We start from the raw sequence: 22005 nt of genomic DNA on the forward strand, positions 1-22005 counted from the left end.
TCATTGGTATCAAATCCAAGTGCAGTAAAGATATTTCAATTTTCCCCCTTAAAATACTGAAGGAAACAGTTGCACTTAAAAACAAAATCCTCCCTAGTCTTAGCAATGCAGACATAGCAGCATGGAGAACCTGAAAGTGAAATTGACCGTAAACAAAATGAACCAAGCATGTTTAATGCCGGACTACAGTCAGACCTGGGACTTCTGACTTTTAAAAAATGCGCCTCTACTGCTAGAGCTAAAAGTCCCTCCGATGTTAGCCAAGTAGGCTCATCAACCCTACTGTATGGCCCAGTCACCACTAGAGGGGGACAAATTGCCACTCTGAGTGGGTTACACATAAACCGTGACAAGTGCATTGGATTTTTAAAATGCTTTCATTTTTAGTACTCTCAGATGTAGCTAGAAACATAGGTAAATAAATGTATTTGTTTATAACATATATTCTGAAGTTGATAGTGTCCTTTTTAAAAAGATGCTGACTGAAGGATACAGAGAAAGCAATAAGATATATTAAATCTTCCCTTAAAGTCTTTCCCAGTAAATCCTATGATATATTCCTTATAAAATTCATCCTATCACAAAATATGTATCACATCATTTTCATTGAAAAAAGGTCTAAGAATCAGTGTTAACTTCTTCTGTGATAAATAAGAGTAAAAATATACTGCTTAGAGAGCAAAATATTGATTTAGGCATGGTCCTAAATTACTGGGCTCAGTATTGGTATAACTGGGTGAGATTTAAGGGTCTGTGATATAGAGGTGGTCAGACTAGATGATCTAATAGTCCCTTCTGTCCTTAATCTCGATGAATGTATGAACATGAGCCTGGCATGCAGAGCAGAACTTAGGAATTAATAATGAATCTGAAACTGAGACCTTTGGGCAAGTCTCCAAGGGTTTAAGGTGCTGAGCACCCTTGATTTCCATTGTGGTCAGTGGTAGAGAGGGTTCTCACATGAAGGTACCAGATTCATTATTAATTCCTAAGTTCCTAAGTTCTGCTCTGCATGCCAGGCTCATGTTCATACATTCATCGAGATTAAGGACAGAAGGGACTATTAGATCATCTAGTCTGACCACCTCTATATCACAGACCCTTAAATTCATTGTCTTCTCAAGTCATTTCACCTCAGTTTCCCATACTGTAAAATGGGGTTGATAATACTTATGTCATAAGTGATGGGAGGATTAGTTCATTGATGAAAACCTGTTTCCATTGAAGGCAATAGCAAAACTATCCTTGATCTGAATGGGGCCAGATTTCCACTCAATGGAAATCCTTCGAAGTTTAAAAGCACTAACAACCAGTTTCTGGTACCTTCATTTACATGGAGTGGTACTTTACTCTGCAAGCAGCCCCATTGATTGCAGTTGTCCAACTTGTGCAGCACTCAATGTGAATGAAGGTATCAGAATCTGGCTCTCATATATGGCTATATTATTTATTATTCCTATTATTATTCCTATTATTATTCCTATTATTATTTATTTAGTAGATTGTGGTATTTTATTAGTTAACATACAAGAAACAGAGAGAACTGAAGTCTTCATAAGAAATATCTGGACATCCCTTTATTATGACCAGGTACTTCAAAAGGGTAACAATTTTTCCTTTGAAACTAAGGGCTTGTCTATAGAGCCCCGCAGTTCGGACTACAGGGGTGTGAACTGCAGCATGCACTAGCATGCTGATCTGTAACTCCCCTGTGTGGATGCTGCTGGTTCTGCTCCTCTTTTAGACAGAGCTAAGTTACCTTTCAGTTTGTGCAAGTGGGACAGTAAACATGGAGCAGTTATAGCATAGCATATTAATGCCTAATATTCTCAAGGAAATAGATGGAAGGGAAAAATCTTGTTGTTTACATCCCAGGAGGTAACTAATAGTTTTCACAGTATTAACGTCAGCCACTCAGAGAGGGAGAGTTTGTTGGTGCTTAGGGGAGAAGTACAGGAAGTTTTGTCTGAGTCAGGACTGTAGAATCAAGTCTTATAAATATTAAAGGCAGTTACTATGGTACATTTCTTGTTGGTATTACCAAAGCCATGTGATATGTAATAATGGGAGAATGATTCCTGGACATTATTCATCATAAATTCTTAATTATTGATTCTCTTTGGATAAAAAAGCAAAAAGAGGAAACTTTCTCCTCTCACTTGCAGTAAATCATGTTCCTCATGGCAAGAAACTGCATCCATTAATACATCAGCATAAATGTGAGCTTTCAGTATTGACATTTGGCCAGCATGATGGCATCACTCCTGTATCAGACTGTCTCCTCTTCTTACACAGAGCTTTTAAGAGCTGTTACCTAACAGTTCTGTGTTCTTGGGGAACCAGGGTGCATTACCCAGCCTGTCTGACTCACGAAAGACCTTCCCCTCCCTAGCCTCTGCTTGAACCAAAGCCAATCAAAAGAAAGATTTACAAAAAGCAATGAAAAGGAAGTGGAAGACGCACCTAAACCCCTCTGGACAAGGGTGACAGGATTAAGGAAACTCCCCTACCCTCATTTGCATCAAGGATGGGACAGGGATGCATCCTCATTAGCATACAGAATGGAGAACAGAGATTCCAAGGCAAGAACTGTATGGAACTCTGGGACCAGAAAAGCAGGGAAGCACTGCATGATGGGGGATCTCTGCTTCAGATGTTAATGATCCCACACCTGAACACACCCAGCTGAGTAGTTATCAGACCAATTCTAGTAATAAATCCTTTATTGGTATGCAAAATTCTGAAGCTGCCTAATTGCATTGTGAGCTTCCTTGAAGGAACATCGCCTATAGCCAGGAATGATCAGTTCTTATTGTCTAGCCTGAACAAAACAACTTTGGTATACTCCCTTAAGCCATCAGTTTACCCCCGAACAAATCTAGAGTTCTCCTTTGAACCATTGTTCTTTCCCTACGAAAACCTCTACTCATGCTCAAGTGCTCTGATGCCCAGAACCTAGCCCAGGGAAGCTAGGTCCTGCAGGATAGCTCCATTGGGAGGGAACTTGCAGAAGGGAGAAGTAGAGCTCCGTATGAGAACACAAGTGACACAAGCAGAACATTGATAGAATTTCAGAACCCCCCTCACCCGGCCCCCCCAGAGGAGTAACCCTAATAAATGAGAATACCCCAAAGTAACAGGCAAATCTGGTAACAGAGCACTACCACTTCTGAGATGATGCAAATTGAAATTAGAAAAAGGCGGCATTGCTAGCCATGTGACTTTCTGATGTGCTTTATGGTGCTTTTGAATTGAGCCAGCAAGAGAGAAATCAATACAAAAATATAGATAATTAAAGTAATAGAGAAAGGTAAGAAACTGTCCCCATCTTAGGTGCTAAAAATTCAGATATCATTTTGGGGCACTGTTTTGTTTCTCAGTTTTTCATTGCATATTTACTCACTTGCTCTGAACCCTTATTTTTTGGATATCCTCCATCCTCTGACTTCTCTTAGCTGACTGAAAGTGTCACCTGCTGTTGACTTAAGGGCACACAACTGTTTCATTTCACTTGGCACTTTCACATGATAAGAATACACAAAGTAGCACTCTTGTTTCCTGGGGTAAGTTGAGCACAGAATGGTAACTTTAACATTAAATCACCTCTTGTGCTATAGGTTCAGGTCAAACGGTGTTGTTTTATAGTAGCCTGTTATGCATGTTTCTCTTCTTAGTTTTTAAAAAAACAAACACAAAAAATAGTGGGGGAAATCAATTAGCAAATGCTTTTCCACTTAAAAGAAGTTTTCAGTTATAGTATATGCATGATCTATCTATTTCTCTGTCTATATAATCATACTGCATCCATCATTATGGTGTCAGAAGCACCTTAATCATAATCAGTAATACGAAATTTTAGGTTATTAAAAATAACAGTATTTCAAAGAAATGCATTTCAAAACCACTGTTCATTATCCAATATCATTACAAGTGTGGGTAGAAATACTTTTACAAGTAAATATGCTTTAAAACAATGTATTTTGATCATAATGTTTTTCTTTTGCTTGCAAAGTTCAAGGTCCTGTGTTTCCTCTCCTACAGCTGATGATAGATAAAGTCATGTAAGGAATGCAGCAACTTGCAAATTTAGGTGTTATTGATGCCATCATTTGCTGTCAGAGAAACTTAGACCCCTGAACCCAAGATTAAAATATAACTCACTTTACTGTGAAGTAAAGTCACTATTCAACGGGCCAGATTCTGCTCTTGGTTACCCACTAGAAACCCAGGGGAAATTCAGTGAAGTCAAGGGGTTACTCTAGATTTATGCAAGGGTAATGGATAGCTATATCTGGTCTTTGGCTTCCTTGACCTTGGTAATCACAGAGGCTTATTCATGCAGTTATGCAGTGACTGATGTTCATCTCTGTCCATGTCAGTGATGACAAATGGATTTTTCGGTGGTTTGTCAGTGTTTGCATTATCTGTTCATATCTTGCCTTAGTCCAGTATTACAGTATAGCAGGGAGTCACTGTGGCAGAGCTTGGTTGAGGTGAGTTAATGTGGGGCTTGCACATTGTGCATCTGAACAAACAAATTCTGTTCATATTTGGGGAACGTATTTGACATCAGGCTAAGTTGATAGTCAATGTTTTGCATGCCTCTAGTACTGATGTTTTAGCAGTGGTTCTCAAACTTTTGTACTGGTGACCCCTTTCACATATCAAGCCTCTCAGTGCGACCCCTCTTATGAATTAAAAACACTTTTTAATATATTTAACACCATTATAAATGCTGGTGGCAAAGCGGAGTTTAGGGTGGAGGCTGACAGCTCATGACCCCCCCATGTAATAACCTCGTGACCCCCTGAGGAGTCCCGATCCCCAGTTTGAGAACCCCTGTTTTATAGCGTGGTGTCCAAGCAGCAGATTGGGTTTAGAAATCAGGGGTTTATGTGCCTCTGTTTCTCTTCAACCAACACTCCCTTTGAATCATTTTTCTCATCAGGTGAGTCCTGTGTTCTGTGCTTGTGAAAGCCAATTATGTGCGTGTCTCATCAATGACCTTGCATGTTATATCAAGCAGTGTCTTCCACTCACTTTCAATGTCATCTCTGGATGTCAGATCCAGTGGAAGCAAGCTCTGCACTAATGATGTTACACAGACTGTTTTATGTTGAGATCTTTCAAGCACTCTGTGCCTGTGTCTAGAGAGCTTTGGAGAATTTTCCTGATAATGAGGTTGAATACCAATAATAATTAGTCTTGTATCTCTAGAGTGGTTTGTCCAGCAATCTGCCCTGCATATGGACCTTGTGAGTTATACCCTGCAGGTTTCTTTGTTGCACAGTGTTATAATCAATCAAGGATGCATCCAGGATATTTTCTGGTTATTTGACTGTTGGGAATCTGTGTGGCTGATAACCAGCTCATACACAGCACATTTTGTTGTAAGAAGGAAAAATGTGCTGCGTCCCTTTGCAGATCTGGATTTCATAGCAGCCAATATGCTATCATAGCCTGAAGAAAAAAATCAAGGTGCAGATTACACCCAAAGAGATCCTTGTTTCAAATCAATATGAAAAATATCTGCCTGGGTTTGTGTTTCAGTTCAAATTCAAAACTCAGCACAGGTTATTCTCAAGATTCATATGTCTCTTTGAGTAAACCTTGGATCAATTTGGGGTAAATCTGAAATCAGTTCAAACAAACTGAGGCCAATTTATACCTTAGATTTGTGTTGAAACTCTGCAAATTTAAGTCAGTTTAACCTGACAAAGGAGTTATAGATTCAACGTTAAAACATAATTTATCACTGGATCTGGCAAATATAGGCACCTCTTAGATGAATATAATTGTTATGTGCTGATTGTTTTCCTTTGACTGGTTGTGCATATATACATTCTCCTGTATGTGTATCTGCGCCCAATGCACTTGAGTCAGAGACTTTTGCCAGCAGTACATACTCCCCAGTGCACATGTCTCTGCTACTCTCGTGTGCCAAGCCAAAGCTATTAAGGGGCATGGCCACTGCTTCCCTCTCATGGCCACTGCTTCCCTCTCAGTTCTTTTTTACTCCTTGTGGTGAGAATTGGTGCTCCCCCATCACTCTTCAGCTTTGGTTAGCCAGCCTTTGGAAAGAGAATTTCTCTAATTTATATATAGTTAAAGATAATTTAATGTTAGTATAGTTCAGTTAACATACATAATTAGTTCTCTTATTCAGGGGTTTAACATGTGAGATTCAAGCAGTGTGCCGGATGCAGGGCTGTGATCCCTGCTACAGATAAGACCAAAAGATGCCTAATTTGTTTGGGTGAGAGACGTGAGGCACAAATGTCCTATTTGTACCTTCTTTCCAATAAGGATGAAGAAGCAGAAGGATTTCTGCCATTCAGTGCATCTCATAGAGAAGGCAATGAGTCCCTCTTCAGAACCTAACCCTGACCTCAAGAGGATGAACAGTTCCTCCACAAGAAGCAACCCTCCAGTCACCCTGGCCTCTAAGCCCAAATTGGGTGAGAAACATGGCTCATAATATTCACCTGCAGCTTCCTAGAAGTGTCCTAAACCATCTGTTTCCTCTGAGATGAACAGACTGTCGAAGTCTCGTTGGCCCACAGGAAAGCTTCTAAAAAGTTCTCTGGTGCTGAATTGAAGTCTGGTTGCAAACACCAACACTCACCATCACCATTTGAGGTGGCACTGTTGAGACTGGTGTCTTCACCATTACCAGGCACATTTTTGTCTCTGACGCTGTAAACTGCAGTACCATTGGCAGTGGTAATGGAACACTTGCCTCTGATTTCGGTATCATCAACGCTGCAGGGCTTCCTTGCAGTGAAGGACCTTTTGTGTCTGCCTCTGCTGGACTCTGGTTTACTACATTGTCTGGCACCTATTCCATTAGCCTTTACTGTGTAGGCTCCATTGATGGCATTTCATACTGTGGCACTCTCAGGTCCTCTTGCATCTTCCATGCAACTCTCAACAGCCTGTCTGCTGGCATTGACCCTTCCTTCTGACTGCTTCACGTGCTGCCACTGGCTCTGTCAGATACATCTCACAAAACTCTTTTGCTTCAGAAATTACTGTCTCTTTTGGATTTGGGAGCAACAGAGGAAGTTCCTTACCAACACAGAGGGAAGGGTTTCTATTCCCTGTACTTCCTGATTACCAAAAAGAGAGGTGATGACCCATTCTGAACCTACAGGAGCTGAACCAATTTATCAAGAAAAGCAAGTTCAGAATGGTTACCATTGCTTCTATTATCCCTACCTTGGAGATTGCCATGTTGCCTTCAATTTGCAGAATGCTTACTTTCATGTGGCGATACACCCTGGCCACTGAAAGAATCTTCAATTCAACAAGGCCTACCAGTATATGGTGCTTCCCTTTGTTTTATATTCAAAGGGAGTTCACCAAGTGCATGATGGTGGTAGTGGCCCATTTGCACTGCGTAGGTGTCCAAATATTTCTTGACCTGGACGATTGGCTAGTTTGGGGAAGATGAGGCACCACGTCCAGAACAGCATTCTCACCACCAGACATGTGTTCTCTCATTAAAGCCTTAAAATGAATGTAGAAAATTGATGTTATAACTGTCACAGTGAATAAGTTTAATAGAAACAGATTTGAGTGCCACAGCCACCATGGCTTACCTCTGGATAGACAGGTTTCACTCCATAGCCTCCCTGTTCAAAAGCCTTTAGTCCAGCTCTAGGAAAACAGTGTGTTCATGTTTACAACTACTGGGACCCAGGACCTAATGCACATACATGACTCAGCATACCAGACTTCCCTTCAGATATCTGCAAGCCTGGCTTCACTTGGTATATCACACAAGAAGATATTCAATGGATGTATGAAGAGATGGCTGAGGAGCTCACTGGACCATTAATCTTGGTTTTCAATAAGACTTGGAGCACTACGGAAGTTCCAGAAGATTGGAAAAAAAGCTAACGTGCCAGTCTTTAAAAAGGGTAAACAGGTTGACCCAGATAATTATAGGCCTGTAACCCTGACATCGGTCCCAGGCATGATAATAAAGTGCCTGATATGGAACTTGATTAATAAAGAAGTAAGTGAGAGTAATGTAATTAATGCAAATCGACATGGGTTTATCCTTTCAAACTAACTTGATACCATTTTTTATTAGATTACAAATTTGGTTGATAAAGGTAATAGTATTGATATAATATGCTTAGACTTTTGTGAGGCATTAGACTTGGTATCACATGACATTTTGATTAAAAAATTGGAATGACATAAAATTAACGCAGCACACATTAAATGGATTAAAAACTGGCTAATTGATGGGTCTCGAAACGTAACTGTTAACGGGGAATCGTCATCAACCAGACCTGTTTCCAGTGGGTCCCACAGGATTGGTACTTGGCCCTAAGCTATTTGATATCTTTATCAATGACTTGAAAGAAAACTCAAAATAATCACTGATAATGTTTGCAGATGACACAAAAACTGGGGGAATGGTAAACAATGTAGAGAACTGGTACTGATTCACAGTGATTTTGATTGCTTGGTAAATTGGCACAAGCAAACAATATGTGTTTTAATATGGCTAAATGTAAATGTATACAGCTGGGAAGAAAGAATGTAGGCCATACTTACAGAATGGGGGACTCTATCCTGAGAAGCAGTGATTCTGGAAAAGATTTAGAGGTCGTAGTGGATAATCAGCTGAACATGAGCTCCCAGTCCAACACTGTAGCCAAAAGGGCTAATGTGATATATAAATTGGGGAATCTTGAGTTGGAGCAGAGAGGTTATTTTACCTCTGCTTTTGGCACTGATGCGACAGCTGCTGGGACACTGGGTCCAGTTATGGTGCCCACAGTTCAAAAAGGTTATTGATAAATTGGAGAGGGTTCAGAGAAGAGCCACAAGAATGATTAAAGGGGATTAGAAAACATGCCTTATATTGATAGACTCAAGGAGCTCAATCTATTTGATTTAAATAAAGAGAAGATCAAGGGGTTACTTGATTTACAGTCTGTAAGTATCTAGATGAGGAACAAATATTTAATAATGTTGGCTCTTTTATCTAGCAGAGAACGGCATAACACAATTCAGTGGCTGTAAATTGAAGTTAGAGAAATTCAGATTGGAAATGAGGTGTACATTTTTAACAGTGAGGGGTTGTGTCACCGCCTGTCCTGTGACACTGGGTGCTTCCGCGCTCTGCAGCTTTGGCTTATTGACCTGATCCCAGCAGCCTGCTCGCAGCACAATGGCCTCCTCCTGGCTTCCATCAGCCTGGTTACTCCTTGCAGAGTGACACCAACAGCCCTGCCAGTCCCAAGTCCCCAAAAACGGTCTCCCCTGCAGTGCTCAGCTCCCCTCACTGTAGCATTCACAAACCTTATCATGTTTGCTGTCCTTTTAAAGAGAGAGTACACAGCACCAGCCCAGTTTTTTGGCTGAGGATTTTACTCTTCAGTTTGAACCACTGTACTGAGATAGTTGTGTAATAAAACAAGATTAAGTTTAGTAAAAAAGAACAGACATTTAAGAGATTACTAAGGAGAAGGAATAAGGCTAGAAATGGATACAAACAAAACAAAGAAAAGTAAAAATGCTACTTCTAAGTCTAAAACTAACTTAACAAACTAGAGCCTTTTGTTCAAAATAGATTTCTCACCACAGCTGTTCTTTCAGCAGGGCTGGCTAATTCTTAGCCAGAATCCAGCATAAAGATTTTGGTTCCTTTGCCTCCTCAAGTGAAGGATGCCAATAATGGCTTTGCCTCTCTTCTCATATCCTCAAAGTTTTATCTTTGTTTTCAAAGTCAGGAAGCCCTCCTTGGGGGCACAACTTGCTGTGTCCACCAGGGAGCTGACACCATGTTAATTTTTGCAGTCTCCTCCTGTCATGATAGTTAAGTAGTTATTTCCGGTTTTAGTTATTTCCCTCACTCACTAGTTTTATGGATTTGTTTACCTTTTATGTAAATGTACATTCATTAAGAACATAAGAACGGCCGTACCGGGTCAGACCAAAGGTCCATCTAGCCCAGTATCCTGTCTACTGACAGTGGCCAATGCCAGGTGCCCCAGAGGGAGTGGACCAACAGGCAATGATCAAGTGATCTCTCTCCTGCCATCCATCTCCATCCTCTGACAAACAGAGGCTAGGGACACCATTCCTTACCCATTCTGATTAATAGCCATTATGGATTTAACCACCATGAATTTATCCAGTTCTCTTTTAATTGCTGTTATAGTCCTAGCCTTCACAACCTCCTCAGGTAAGGAGTTCCACAAGTTGACAGTGCGCTGCATGAAGAAGAACTTCCTTTTATTTATTTTAAACCTGCTGCCTATTAATTTCATTTGGTGACCCCTAGTTCTTGTATTATGGGAATAAGTAAATAACTTTTCCTTATCCACTTTCTCCACATCACTCATGATTTTATATACCTCTATCATATCCCCCCCTTAGTCTCCTCTTTTCCAAGCTGAAGACTCCTAGCCTCTTTAATCTCACCTCATATGGGACCCATTCCAAACCCCTAATCATTTTAGTTGCCCTTTTCTGAACCTTTTCTAGTGCCAGTATATCTTTTTTTAGATGAGGAGACTACATCTGTATGCAGTATTCGAGATGTGGGCATACCATCGATTTATATAAGGGCAATAATATATTCTCTGTCTTATTCTCTATCCCCTTTTTAATGATCCCTAACATCCTGTTTGCTTTTTTGACTGCCTCTGCACACTGCGTGGACATCTTCAGAGAGCTATCCACGATGACTCCAAGATCTTTTTCCTGACTTGTTGTAGCTAAATTAGCCCCCATCATATTGTATGTATAGTTGGGGTTATTTTTTCCAATGTACATTACTTTACATTTATCCACATTAAATTTCATTTGCCATTTTGTTGCCCAATCACTTAGTTTTGTGAGATCTTTTTGAAGTTCATCACAGTCTGCTTTGGTCTTAACTATCTTGAGCAGTTTAGTATCATCTGCAAACTTTGCCACCTCACTGTTTACCCCTTTCTCCAGATCATTTATAAATAAGTTGAATAGGATTGGTCCGGGCACTGACCCTTGGGGAACACCATTAGTTACCCCCACCATTCTGAAAATTTACCATTAATTCTTACCCTTTGTTCTCGGTCTTTTAACCCGTTCTCAATCCATGAAAGGACCTTCCCTTTTATCCCAGGACAACTTAATTTATGTAAGAGGGACCTTGTCAAAGGCTTTCTGGAAATCTAAGTACACTATGTCCACTGGATCCCCCTCGTCCACATGTTTGTTGACCCCTTCAAAGAACTCTAATAGATTAGTAAGACACGATTTCCCTTTACAGAAACCATGTTGACTATTGCTCAACATTTTATGTTTTTCTATGTGTCTGACCATTTTATTCTTAACTATTGTTTCGACTAATTTGCCCGGTACCGACGTTAGACTTACCAGTCTGTAATTGCCAGGATCACCTCTAGAGTCCTTTTAAAATATTGGCGTTACATTAGCTAACTTCCAGTCATTGGGTACAGAAGCCAATTTAAAGGACAGGTTAGAAACCTTAGTTAATAGTTCCGCAACTTCACATTTGAGTTCTTTCAGAACTCTTGGGTGAATGCCATCTGGTCCCGGTGACTTGTTAATGTTAAGTTTATCAATTTCAAAACCTCCTCTAGTGACACTTCAATCTGTGACAGTTCCTCAGATTTGTCACCTACAAAAGCCGGCTCAGGTTTGGGAATCTCCCTAACATCCTCAGCCATGAAGACTGAAGCAAAGAATCCATTTAGTTTCTCCGCAATGACTTTATCGTCTTTAAGAGCTCCTTTTATATCTCGATCATCAAGGGGACCCACTGGTTGTTTAGCAGGCTTCCTGCTTCTGATATACTTAAAAAACATTTTGTCATTACCTTTGGAGGTTTTGGCTAGCCGTTCTTCAAACTCCTCTTTGGCTTTTCTTATTACATTCTTGCATTTAATTTGGCAGCGTTTATGCTCCTTTCTATTTGCCTCACTAGGATTTGACTTCCACTTTTTAAAGGAAGTCTTTTTATCTCTCACTGCTTCTTTTACATGGTTGTTAAGCCACGGTGGCTCTTTTTTAGTTCTTTTACTGTGTTTCTTAATTTAGGGTATACATTGAAGTTGAGCCTCTATTATGGTGTCTTTAAAAAGTGCCCATGCAGCTTGCAGGGATTTCACTTTAGTCACTGTACTTTTTAACTTCTGTTTAACTAACCCCCTCATTTTTGCATAGTTTCCCCTTTTAAAATTAAATGCCACAGTGTTGGGCTGTTGAGGTGTTCTTTCCACTACAGGAATGTTAAATGTTGTTATATTATGGTCACTATTTCCAAGCGGTCCTGTTATAGTTACCTCTTGGACCAGCTCCTGCGCTCCACTCAGGACTAAATCTATAGTTGCCTCTCCCCTTGTGGGTTCCCGTACCAGCTGCTCCATGAAACAGTCATTTAAAGTATCGAGAAATTTTATCTCTGCATTTTGTCCTGAAGTGAAATGTTCCCAGTCAATATGGGGATAATTGAAATCCCCCACTATTATTGGGTTCTTAATTTTGATAGCCTCTCTAATTTCCCTTAGCATTTCATCATCACTATCACTGTCCTGGTCAGGTGGTCTATAATAGATCCCTAATGTTATATTCTTATTAGAGCATGAAATTTCTATCCATAGAGATTCTATGGAACATGTGGATTCCCTTAAGATTTTTACTTCATTTGATTCTACATTTTCTTTCACATATAGTGCCACTCCCCGCCCCCCTGCACGACCTGTTCTGTTCTTCCAATATATTTTGTACCCCAGAATGATTGTGTCCCATTGATTACTCTCGGTCCACCAGGTTTCTGTGATGCCTATTATATCAATATCCTCCTTTATCACGAGGCACTCTAGTTCACCAATCTTATTTAGATTTCTAGCATTTGTGTACAAGCACTTTAAAAACTTGTCACTGTTTATTTGTCTGCCCTTTTCTGATGTGTTAGATTCTTTTTTATGTGAATGTTTATCATCTGATCTGGCCCTTACATTATTCTCCTCCATCCTCTGCTCCTGACTATAACCTGGAGATTCTCTATCATTAGACTCTCCCCTAAGAGAAGTCTCTGTCCGATCCACATGCTCCTCTGCAGCAGTCGGCTTTTTTAAACATCTCCTAGTTTAAAAACTGCTCTACAACCTTTTTAATGTTTAGTGCCAGCAGTCTGGTTCCACTTTGGTTTAGGTGGAGCCCATCTCTCCTGTATAGGCTCCCCCCCATCCCAAAAGTTTCCCCAGTTCCTAATGAATGTAAACCCCTCCTCTCTACACCATCGTCTCATCCACACATTGAGACTCTGAAGCTCTGCCTGCCTACCTGGCCCTGCGCATGGAACTGGGAGCATTTCTGAGAATGCCACCATAGAGGTCTTGGATTTCAGTCTCTTCCCTAGCAGCCTAAATTTGGCCTCCAGGACATCTCTCCTACCCTTCCCTATGTCATTGGTACCTACATGTACCACAACCACCGGCTCCTCCCCAGCACTACACATAAGTCTGTCTAGATGCCTCGAGAGATCTGCAACCTTCGCACCAGGCAGGCAAGTCACCATGCGGTTCTCTCGGTCATCACAAACCCAGCTATCTACGTTTCTAATGATCGAATCTCCCATTACTAACACCTGCCTTTTCCTAGCAACTGGAGTTCCCTCCCCTGGAGAGGCAATCTCAGTGCAAGAGGTAACCCTAGCACCATCTGGAAGGAGGGTCCCAACTATGGGAAGGTTTCCCTCTGCTCCCGTTGACTGCTCTGCTTCCCAGGGCCTTTCATCCTCCTCAACAGCACAGGGGTTGTCTGACCGGAGGTGGGACAATTCTACAGTGTCCCGGAAAGCCTCATCAACATACCTCTCTGCCTCCCTTAGCTCCTCCAGTTCCGCTACCCTGGCCTCCAAGTCCGTACGTGGTCTCTGAGGGCCAGGAGCTCCTTGCACCGAATGCACACATATGCCACCCGCCCACAGGGCAGGTAATCATACATGCTGCACTCAGTGCAATAAACTGGATAGCCCCCACTCTGCAGCTGGGCTTCTGCCTGCATTGTCTCCTAGTTAATGAAAGGGTTATTTAAGTAAAAGGTTTTGAATGTAGTTTGGTTTATAGATCTTAAGGGGAATAAAGGGACCCCCGCTCCCTTCCCACTCCCCTTCCGAACTCCCTTGCGAAACTCCCTGTTAGCAGCCCCTGTTCGCAAAAGCAAATTCATTGTATCTCTTTGTTCAATTTACAATGGAGATACAGTCAAGCACATGGGACCACATTCCTTTGTCTAAGGAGGGGTACCTCCTACCTACCAAACACATTTTCAGAACGTATTTCCAGCACATGTTTATACGTTTTCATATATCACCCCTACATATGCCACTCAATGATATTAATGACTAGCATGTTACCAGCTCACATATGATACCTTATATGACACCTTTTAGATACAGATTATGACAACATTAAGTTTGGATATACTCGGCTGTATTAGCTGAGACTCACTGCTACATGCATGTGGGCCCCTTGCCCTCTGGCAGAGAGGTGCTCTTAGAGTCGAAGGCACCTAAGTCCCATTGACTTTCAATGGGCCTAAATCAATTAGATGTCTTTGAAAATTTTACCTATAGGCTCTCACTTAATAGTTTTTAGGCCACAATGGACCATTAGATCATCTAGACTGACTTCCTGTATAACACAGGCCATGAAATGTCACCCCGTTATATCTGTATTGAGCCCAATAACTTGTGTTTGATTAAATCATATTCTTCAGAGAGGAAGCATCAATGATACATATTTCTGGTTGGGCCCATGTTCAATGTAATACGGTCATGATCACTGGTCCCTAGGGAACCACCAGCAGCCAGTGCAGTGATTAGTTCATCTTAATCCATAGTAGTTTGGTACAAACTGGTTAGTATCAAGTTGGGTGCATCACCTTTTGTGTTAGACAATTATTATATATAATATTTAGAAACTCCACCTTCCCTGCATTTTAGCCAGGCAATGTGAATCTAAGAAACTGTCCATGTGTGTGTGAACCAGTGCTTATATGTGTACAGATTTTAAATTTGAAGTGCTAAAGGTTTCTAAGGAAGGGCTCCTACAATGCTGATGATGGTGATAGTAGCAATGAGAACTTTCTCTCAGCCAGTACGGTTTTCTTGTTGATCATTTAAAAGCAAAAAAGTAGGAAGACAGACTTCCACTAGAGAAATGTCTGGATCCCTGTTCTTACATTGGTCAGATTTTTGGGGCGTTGACATCCCTTATAGACCCCTATGCTCCTGTCATCTAGCTTCATACTGTGGCTTGTTCTCTCCCACAGTCCTGCTTATCTTGCATTCCAATGCTGGGGTCCAGCAGTGCAGGTTCTTATAGCTTTAGATTTAAAGGTTTATGATAGGCCCCTCTGTCTTTCTTCCTTCGAAATGTGTATTATTTCAGCCTGTTCCGATAGGGCAGCGCATTAGTCCTTAAGTAGAAGTACTAGGTTCCCCATTAGTAGGCCTATCCTTTGGAAGGCCCGCATCATCAATGCTTTATTCCACCAATGGTAGGATTTAGACAGTCCTTCTCACCCAAAATGACCTGCAGAGATTGCTATGACAGCAGCACAAAACATCCAGCTTCCTTAGAGCTGACAGTGAATGTCGTCTGATCACTACCATATCACCATGGTGTGCGGCCCATTAGACCATTGGGCCTGTCCCACAGCTAATTTTTAAATAATACATTAAATACAATTCAGCAGATATAATGGGGGCAATTATTCAAAACTAATGACCTGAATGAGCAAAATACTTAAGCCCATGTGTAAGTTCATTCCTTAAAGAAGAATGGGCTTAAGTATTTTGCTGAACCAAGGCCTAGGTGATTAAACTGCAACCACAAGACTACATGCTTGACCACAACAGATAATTGCACCCACCAAATATATGCTGGGGAGAGATAGCTTAGTGTTTTGAGCATTGGCCTGCTAAACCCAGGGTTGTGAGTTCAAGCCTTGAGGGGGCCACTTAGGGATCTGGGGCAAAATCAGTACTTAGTCCTACTAGTGAAGGCAGAGGGCTGGACTCAATGATCTTTCAGGGTCCCTTCCAGTTCTATGAGCTAGGTATATTTCCATATATGTGTATGCACAAAACTGGGGATTGGGCATATAAATGTGCAAATGTGTGCCTTTTGTGTGCTCATTTGCCCGCTTGTGACCATGTCTGAATATTTTGTAGGTGCAACAGAGTTGTCTTTATCTGAAAATTTGGCTCATAGGACAGAGCACAAGTATGGTTAAATAACTAAAACATCAAAATTAAGGGGAAAACTGAAACATAACATTCCCTTATTATACACAACTTTTCTGTGCCTATATGTGAACCTATGTGTTCTTCATATTTCAGGTAAGAGTTTTTAATCACAATCTTTAAAAAGTCATATAAATATGTGGAGTAATATCCTCAGCCTTTGCACTAATTGGAGCTTTGCTGATTTACACCAGCTAAGAAGCTGGGCCACAGTATGTGACTATTGTAGTTTTGCCTACTATGGTAAATGTGTGGTGTCCTGTTTCTCAAAGGTCTTCTTCCATTTTACAGTATTTTGTGGCCAGTCACACATTTTTAAGAACTATACCATGTGGAGGACACATGTACTTTTATGTTCTAATCAATTAGTTCATTTTATTATTTATGGACCCATGGGTTGATTAAACAGTGCCAGCTCAAGGTTATCAGAATTTTTTAAGTGGGAAGACAGCTACAAAAGGACAAGCTACCTTCCCCAGGAAGTCCTGAAAGAATAACCTGTATCTAATAATCTCTATGGATAAAATCTTAAACCTTGGTCAGCTTCCTCAGTTTGCCTGAATAAGGAGAACTGAGTAAAACATAAATGAGGACCTCAGGATTTGGATTTATTTAAAGGGATATAGAACTCCTTTTAGTCTTAAAACAGGGCTTACAAGTTTCCAATACTAATGAAAATCCACTACATACTTAGTACCATCTAGACCAAAGGCCAAACTGAAAGTTGTAATGTATCATCTGCCTTTAAGAAGAACTTCCCTACTGCTTTCAGTGAAGGAGTTCTGCTTGGAAATTGGTCTCTTAACCAGAGACCAGACCTAAGAGTGTGCTGTTCCAGGTTCTAGTCTCAGCTACACCAGTATAAATTCTGAGTGACTCCACTCTTTTCCAAATCTGTATCAGTGTAAATGAGAACAATATCTTGCCTGTTGACTTCAGTGTCATTGCTCCTGTTTCACCCAGGTCTGATTTTTGGCCCAATATATCTAAATTCACCTCTCTTGCAAAAGAAGACATACTATTTTAATGTGTCAGGCTACCACTAGTTTACAAGATAGGTCAGATTCTCAGCTAGTGTAAATCGACATAACTCCTGCTGATTTGTACCAACTGAGAATCTGGCTCCTCTTATTTTAATATTTTTTCTTCTTTTCTTAAAATGAGTATGAAAGTACTCAAAGGGCAGCAAAATGTGCTGGCTTTCCTTTTCTTTGCCTCGTCAGGTCACACGCGTCCATGCAAACGACTTGTGTGTAAACACACCTGAGTGTGTATCGGTGCAGAACACTCAAACCTATTTGCAGCAGAGAAAGAGAGAGGGGAGGGAGATAGTAAAATTCTGGCTGATCTTGTTTAGTGATTGATAGCTCTGGTTTTATTGGTACAGTGGGAACCGTCAGAGTGGCCTGAGCAGAAAGCAGCTGTTCATTCTGCACTCCTTGAGCAGAATCTTATGTTGCCCTTCAGGCAAGCCAGGTGGTTGCTGATCTTCAGTGGCATCTTTGCTGGAACTCACTAACTCCTGTTTCAGTGTGGGCCAGTCTTGCAGTCCCTCTCCAGGGGCATATACGATTAGCTCCAGCAAACTCTCCAAAACAATGTTTGAAAAATTATGTCTGCCTTAAGTGCTCAGTGTTCAGAGGAAGGGGCGGGGGGGGGGGGGGGATCACAAAGCAACAGCAACCCCAAAACAAACCAAGCTGTGAGGGAAGAAGTGTTCAGGAAAGCTTGGCTGTAATTGTGCAGGTGCAGAGGTTGGGTGGATGCCAGGTCATGCTGGTGCCATAGGTTTTGCATTAACATTTATCAGACTTGAGAAAGTTTCTCAGGAAAAAAAACAACAACCCACAATGATTTTAATATCTGTCAGCTGGCAATGAATTTCATAGTGGAGAGTAAAAATCTTCGGGCATGGTACATACTGTCACTGGAGCCCTAACGGTATAAAGGAAACATGCCTGCGATAGTGGTTCCTTTGGTTATTTTTGTCTGCATATGACAGATTAGCAACATGATGTATGCTCACAGAAAAGCAGATACAGTTTGTTGCTAGAATTGAGCAAAATCTTGAAACACTGTCACGGTGTCCAAGGGTCTTGATCCATCTGTCATTGAAGTCAATGGAAAGACTCACATTGACTTGAAAGGGAGTACAATTAGGTCCTAAATGACAATGGAATTAAGATTGAATATTGAAAAAATTATTAGAAGTAAAAAAAATTGATTTAGAGAATAGCAAAAAGGGATAAAAGTAATATAAAACTCATCATAATATACTTGTACTGTATGTCTAAAGCCATTCACCAAACTAATACATTGACAAGATGTGGTTCTCATTTCCATTGGTACATCCAGAGTAATTCTGTACATCCAGAGTAATTCTGTTGATTTCACTGGAGTTATTTGGGATTTACATCCTTGTAAATGACAGCAGATTTAGGCCCTTAAGTGTGTTTCTTTATGTGACCTTATAGATCAATTTCTTAAATATGCTGTTGTGTTTCAAGGTGAATTATTTTTTTCTTTGTGAACATGTTGTGCAATTAAGGGGAATACAAGCAAGAATTAGACTATTATCTAACCAGATTTTTGGCTATCCTGGTTTTAGGCTCCCTGACAGGTTATAACAAGTTCCCTGTCCAACTGCAGTTGGGACCAAGTGAAAGGAGGGGACAGAAGGAGCCCTCCTTCTACTGAAAATCCTAATCCTGGGCCCCTGAAAAGCGCAGATATTATGCCCAAATTGTGGTTGAATGTATGTTCTTTGCCCAGAAAGGTTTCCAAACAAATCCCCCTAAAATTCCCCCAATAGCCAGTCTCTCCTACCTGGGGTTTCTTCTTCCTCTGGTGCTTCTGTTCTCTTTCCAGGTCACCTTTAGTAGCTGCCTATGCTCAGAATCCTTGTTGCTGTTTATTTTGTGCACCCCTTCAGTGACAGAATTTGTGACCTCAGGAGAAAGCACCTGGGAAGGACAGACCTGACAAGGAGGCAGCTTGTTTACTTTGTGGAATTCTTGTTGCCAAACAGATAATGTCTTTTTCATTTTGCACCTTCCTTTTCCCAGAAGGGATGGGAATATCAGACTGACTGGATAGTTAAACTACTTTACCTGAAAAGGCAACTGTAGTAAAAGCCACATCATTATGAGCCCAGGTGAAAGATGTGTTACTAGAGTTGGTTAGAAATTTTCAGACAAAACAAAGTTTTGGACACAAACCAAAAATGCCAGCTTTCAGACATCTCTCTCTGTGATTGTACTGTATATCTGTAAGGGGAAGGGTAACAAGTCCTCTCTTGTTTATGTAATTTGATTTTAAGGCTGTACTCTTGAATGTTCTCCAAATTGTATACGTTTCAGAAGCATCATTTCTTCAGTCTTTGGATGAAAAATGCACAATTTATCCCTGCTGGGTCAGAATGATTAGTTTTTTTAATTAGATATCAAAAAGGGACCCCATTCACATACGTTCAGTTGTGATTTACAGTTGTTTATTTACAAAGTGAGCAATTTGAAATAAAAGACCATTCAGAAAGCAGGGCATCTGTAACTTGCACATTTATAACTGAAGGTCACAAATTACAAATGATTTAAGAGTCATACTGCCAGATGATGTAATTTATTTTAATTATTATTTATTTGTACTAGCATAGCACCCAGGAACCCTAGTAATCGACCAGGACCCCATTGTGCTAGGGGCTGTACAAACACAGAACAAAAAGATGCTCCCTACCCAAGAAGCTTATAATATAAGAATAAGACAAGAGACAACAGATGGATATAGAGATGGGGAAGTATAAATAAACAGTGAGACAGTATTGGTGAGCATGGTAAGCGGTGGTCTTTGCTGAATTCCCACAAGCTCCTCCTCTCATGTGTGGGTGTTGCAAATCAAGGTTTATTTAACTATGTGGAACAGTGCTGTTCAGTCTGTAACAGTAGGTAGTCACTTCATCAAATGGATTTGCAGGGGGAAACAAAATAATGTAATTCTGAAAACGAGTTGCAGTATTTGCTGTAGTATTTGTGCATTATTGCATTGTTGCAATTTAGCATAATTATTTATTGATGCAACTTCATCTTCTGGCTCCTGGAATGGAACAATCTCTTCTGTTCTCTCAGTCCTGGTTAATGCTGAACAATTTTTTTCCAGACTCATCATTCACCCTATATGTTTTCTGTGGACACAGATGGATAGAAAAAGAACTTCTGCCTACACTCTCATAATTGCTTGGAGTGGAGAGAAGGGAACCACTTTTATCGGTGGGAGAAACTTCACATCTCCTATTCATTCTGCCAGCAGTAGCAAGAACTGCAGTGGTACCCACACCATAATTCTATTTGCTCACATTGCCTGAGTGAGCATGTGAAGTGTTGATTAGACGCCTACCCTCCGTGAGAAGGATGATCAGTCACAAAGAGTTGCATGAAATTATAGAGCAGCAGATTATATCTCACTGGTGTAAACAAATAAACAAAGAAAGGTAGGTGTCATTAGTCCCATTTTACAGAGGAGGAAATTGAATCATGGGGAGGTGAAGTAATTTCCCAAGGTCATACAACAAGTACACGGTAGTGTCTCATGATTTCTGGTCCCCAGTTTTATCCAGTGAACCATATTGTCACTTTATGATTGAAGATCACTTCTGGTTGTGACTGTAGTTCCCTCCAAAGCGAGCAGAGCGCTGAAGAGTGGTTGTAGTTCACCCAGTGTGAAGATAGACTGAAGAAGTATACCTTATTGTTCCGCAGCTGGGCAATTGGCCTTGTCTGGGCATTTGCCAAGGAAATGAGGTGTAAATCCCAAGATGTATTCAGAGGACAAAAAGAGAAGGGATAATACACAGACCAAAGGTATTGTACTAATTTACTGGTAGAGTGAGTGGAAATGTATAACCAAACACAATATGCAAAGTGAGGACCCAGACTGAACTCTGCAATTGACTTGATCAGTCATGTATTTCCTTTGGTGGAAACAGAAAGTCTTTTCAGTGACTAATCCTGAAATTCACTACAGCTTTACATCAGGCCTCAGGGCAGTAAGTACCCTGTAACTCCCTTGAACCAAAATAGATTCAAATGACATTGCATATTACCACCCCAGACCCACTCCTGCTCTGTTTTCATCTGTTTTAAGTGCACTGAACTGCACAGTCTTTCAGTGCAGATTTTATGTGTGTGACATCTTAGCCCACACAATCCACCTGCTTCAATCTCTGTTTCATTTTAAACAATTATTGTGGGTTTCTTTAAATAGCAGCACAGATGCTGGATTATTTACTGAAGCATTAAGCAACTGAATAGTTATGAACTGGCTTCTCTATTCAGGTAAACGTCTTGCCAGCTGTCCAAGTGATGTCAGATAGGCCTTTTGTCTCTCAGATGAAGTACTGGAATTTTTAAAACCAGGAAGACAAGAAGAGTAGAATGACTGCTTCTTTCTTTCTTTGGTTTTTATATTCAGAAACTTAAAGGAGAAAAAAATCAAAACCGAGTAAAAGAAATTAAACCGTGGAACTCATTGCCAGGAGATGTTCATGAGGCCAAAAATTTGAGAAGATTCAAAGAAGGATTGGATGTTTAGCCAGATAACAGAAATATCCAGCATCGTTTTAGTTAATGCTAACAAAAAGTATTAGAAGGAGCTTAAACCCAATCCCTAACTATTAGAGATCAGGATGAGACCTTCATGGGGGGAAGATTACCCCACAACTGCTCTCT

Source organism: Trachemys scripta, chromosome 3, assembly GCF_013100865.1.
Source record: "Trachemys scripta elegans isolate TJP31775 chromosome 3, CAS_Tse_1.0, whole genome shotgun sequence".
In the NCBI taxonomy this organism is placed as follows: domain Eukaryota; kingdom Metazoa; phylum Chordata; order Testudines; family Emydidae; genus Trachemys; species Trachemys scripta.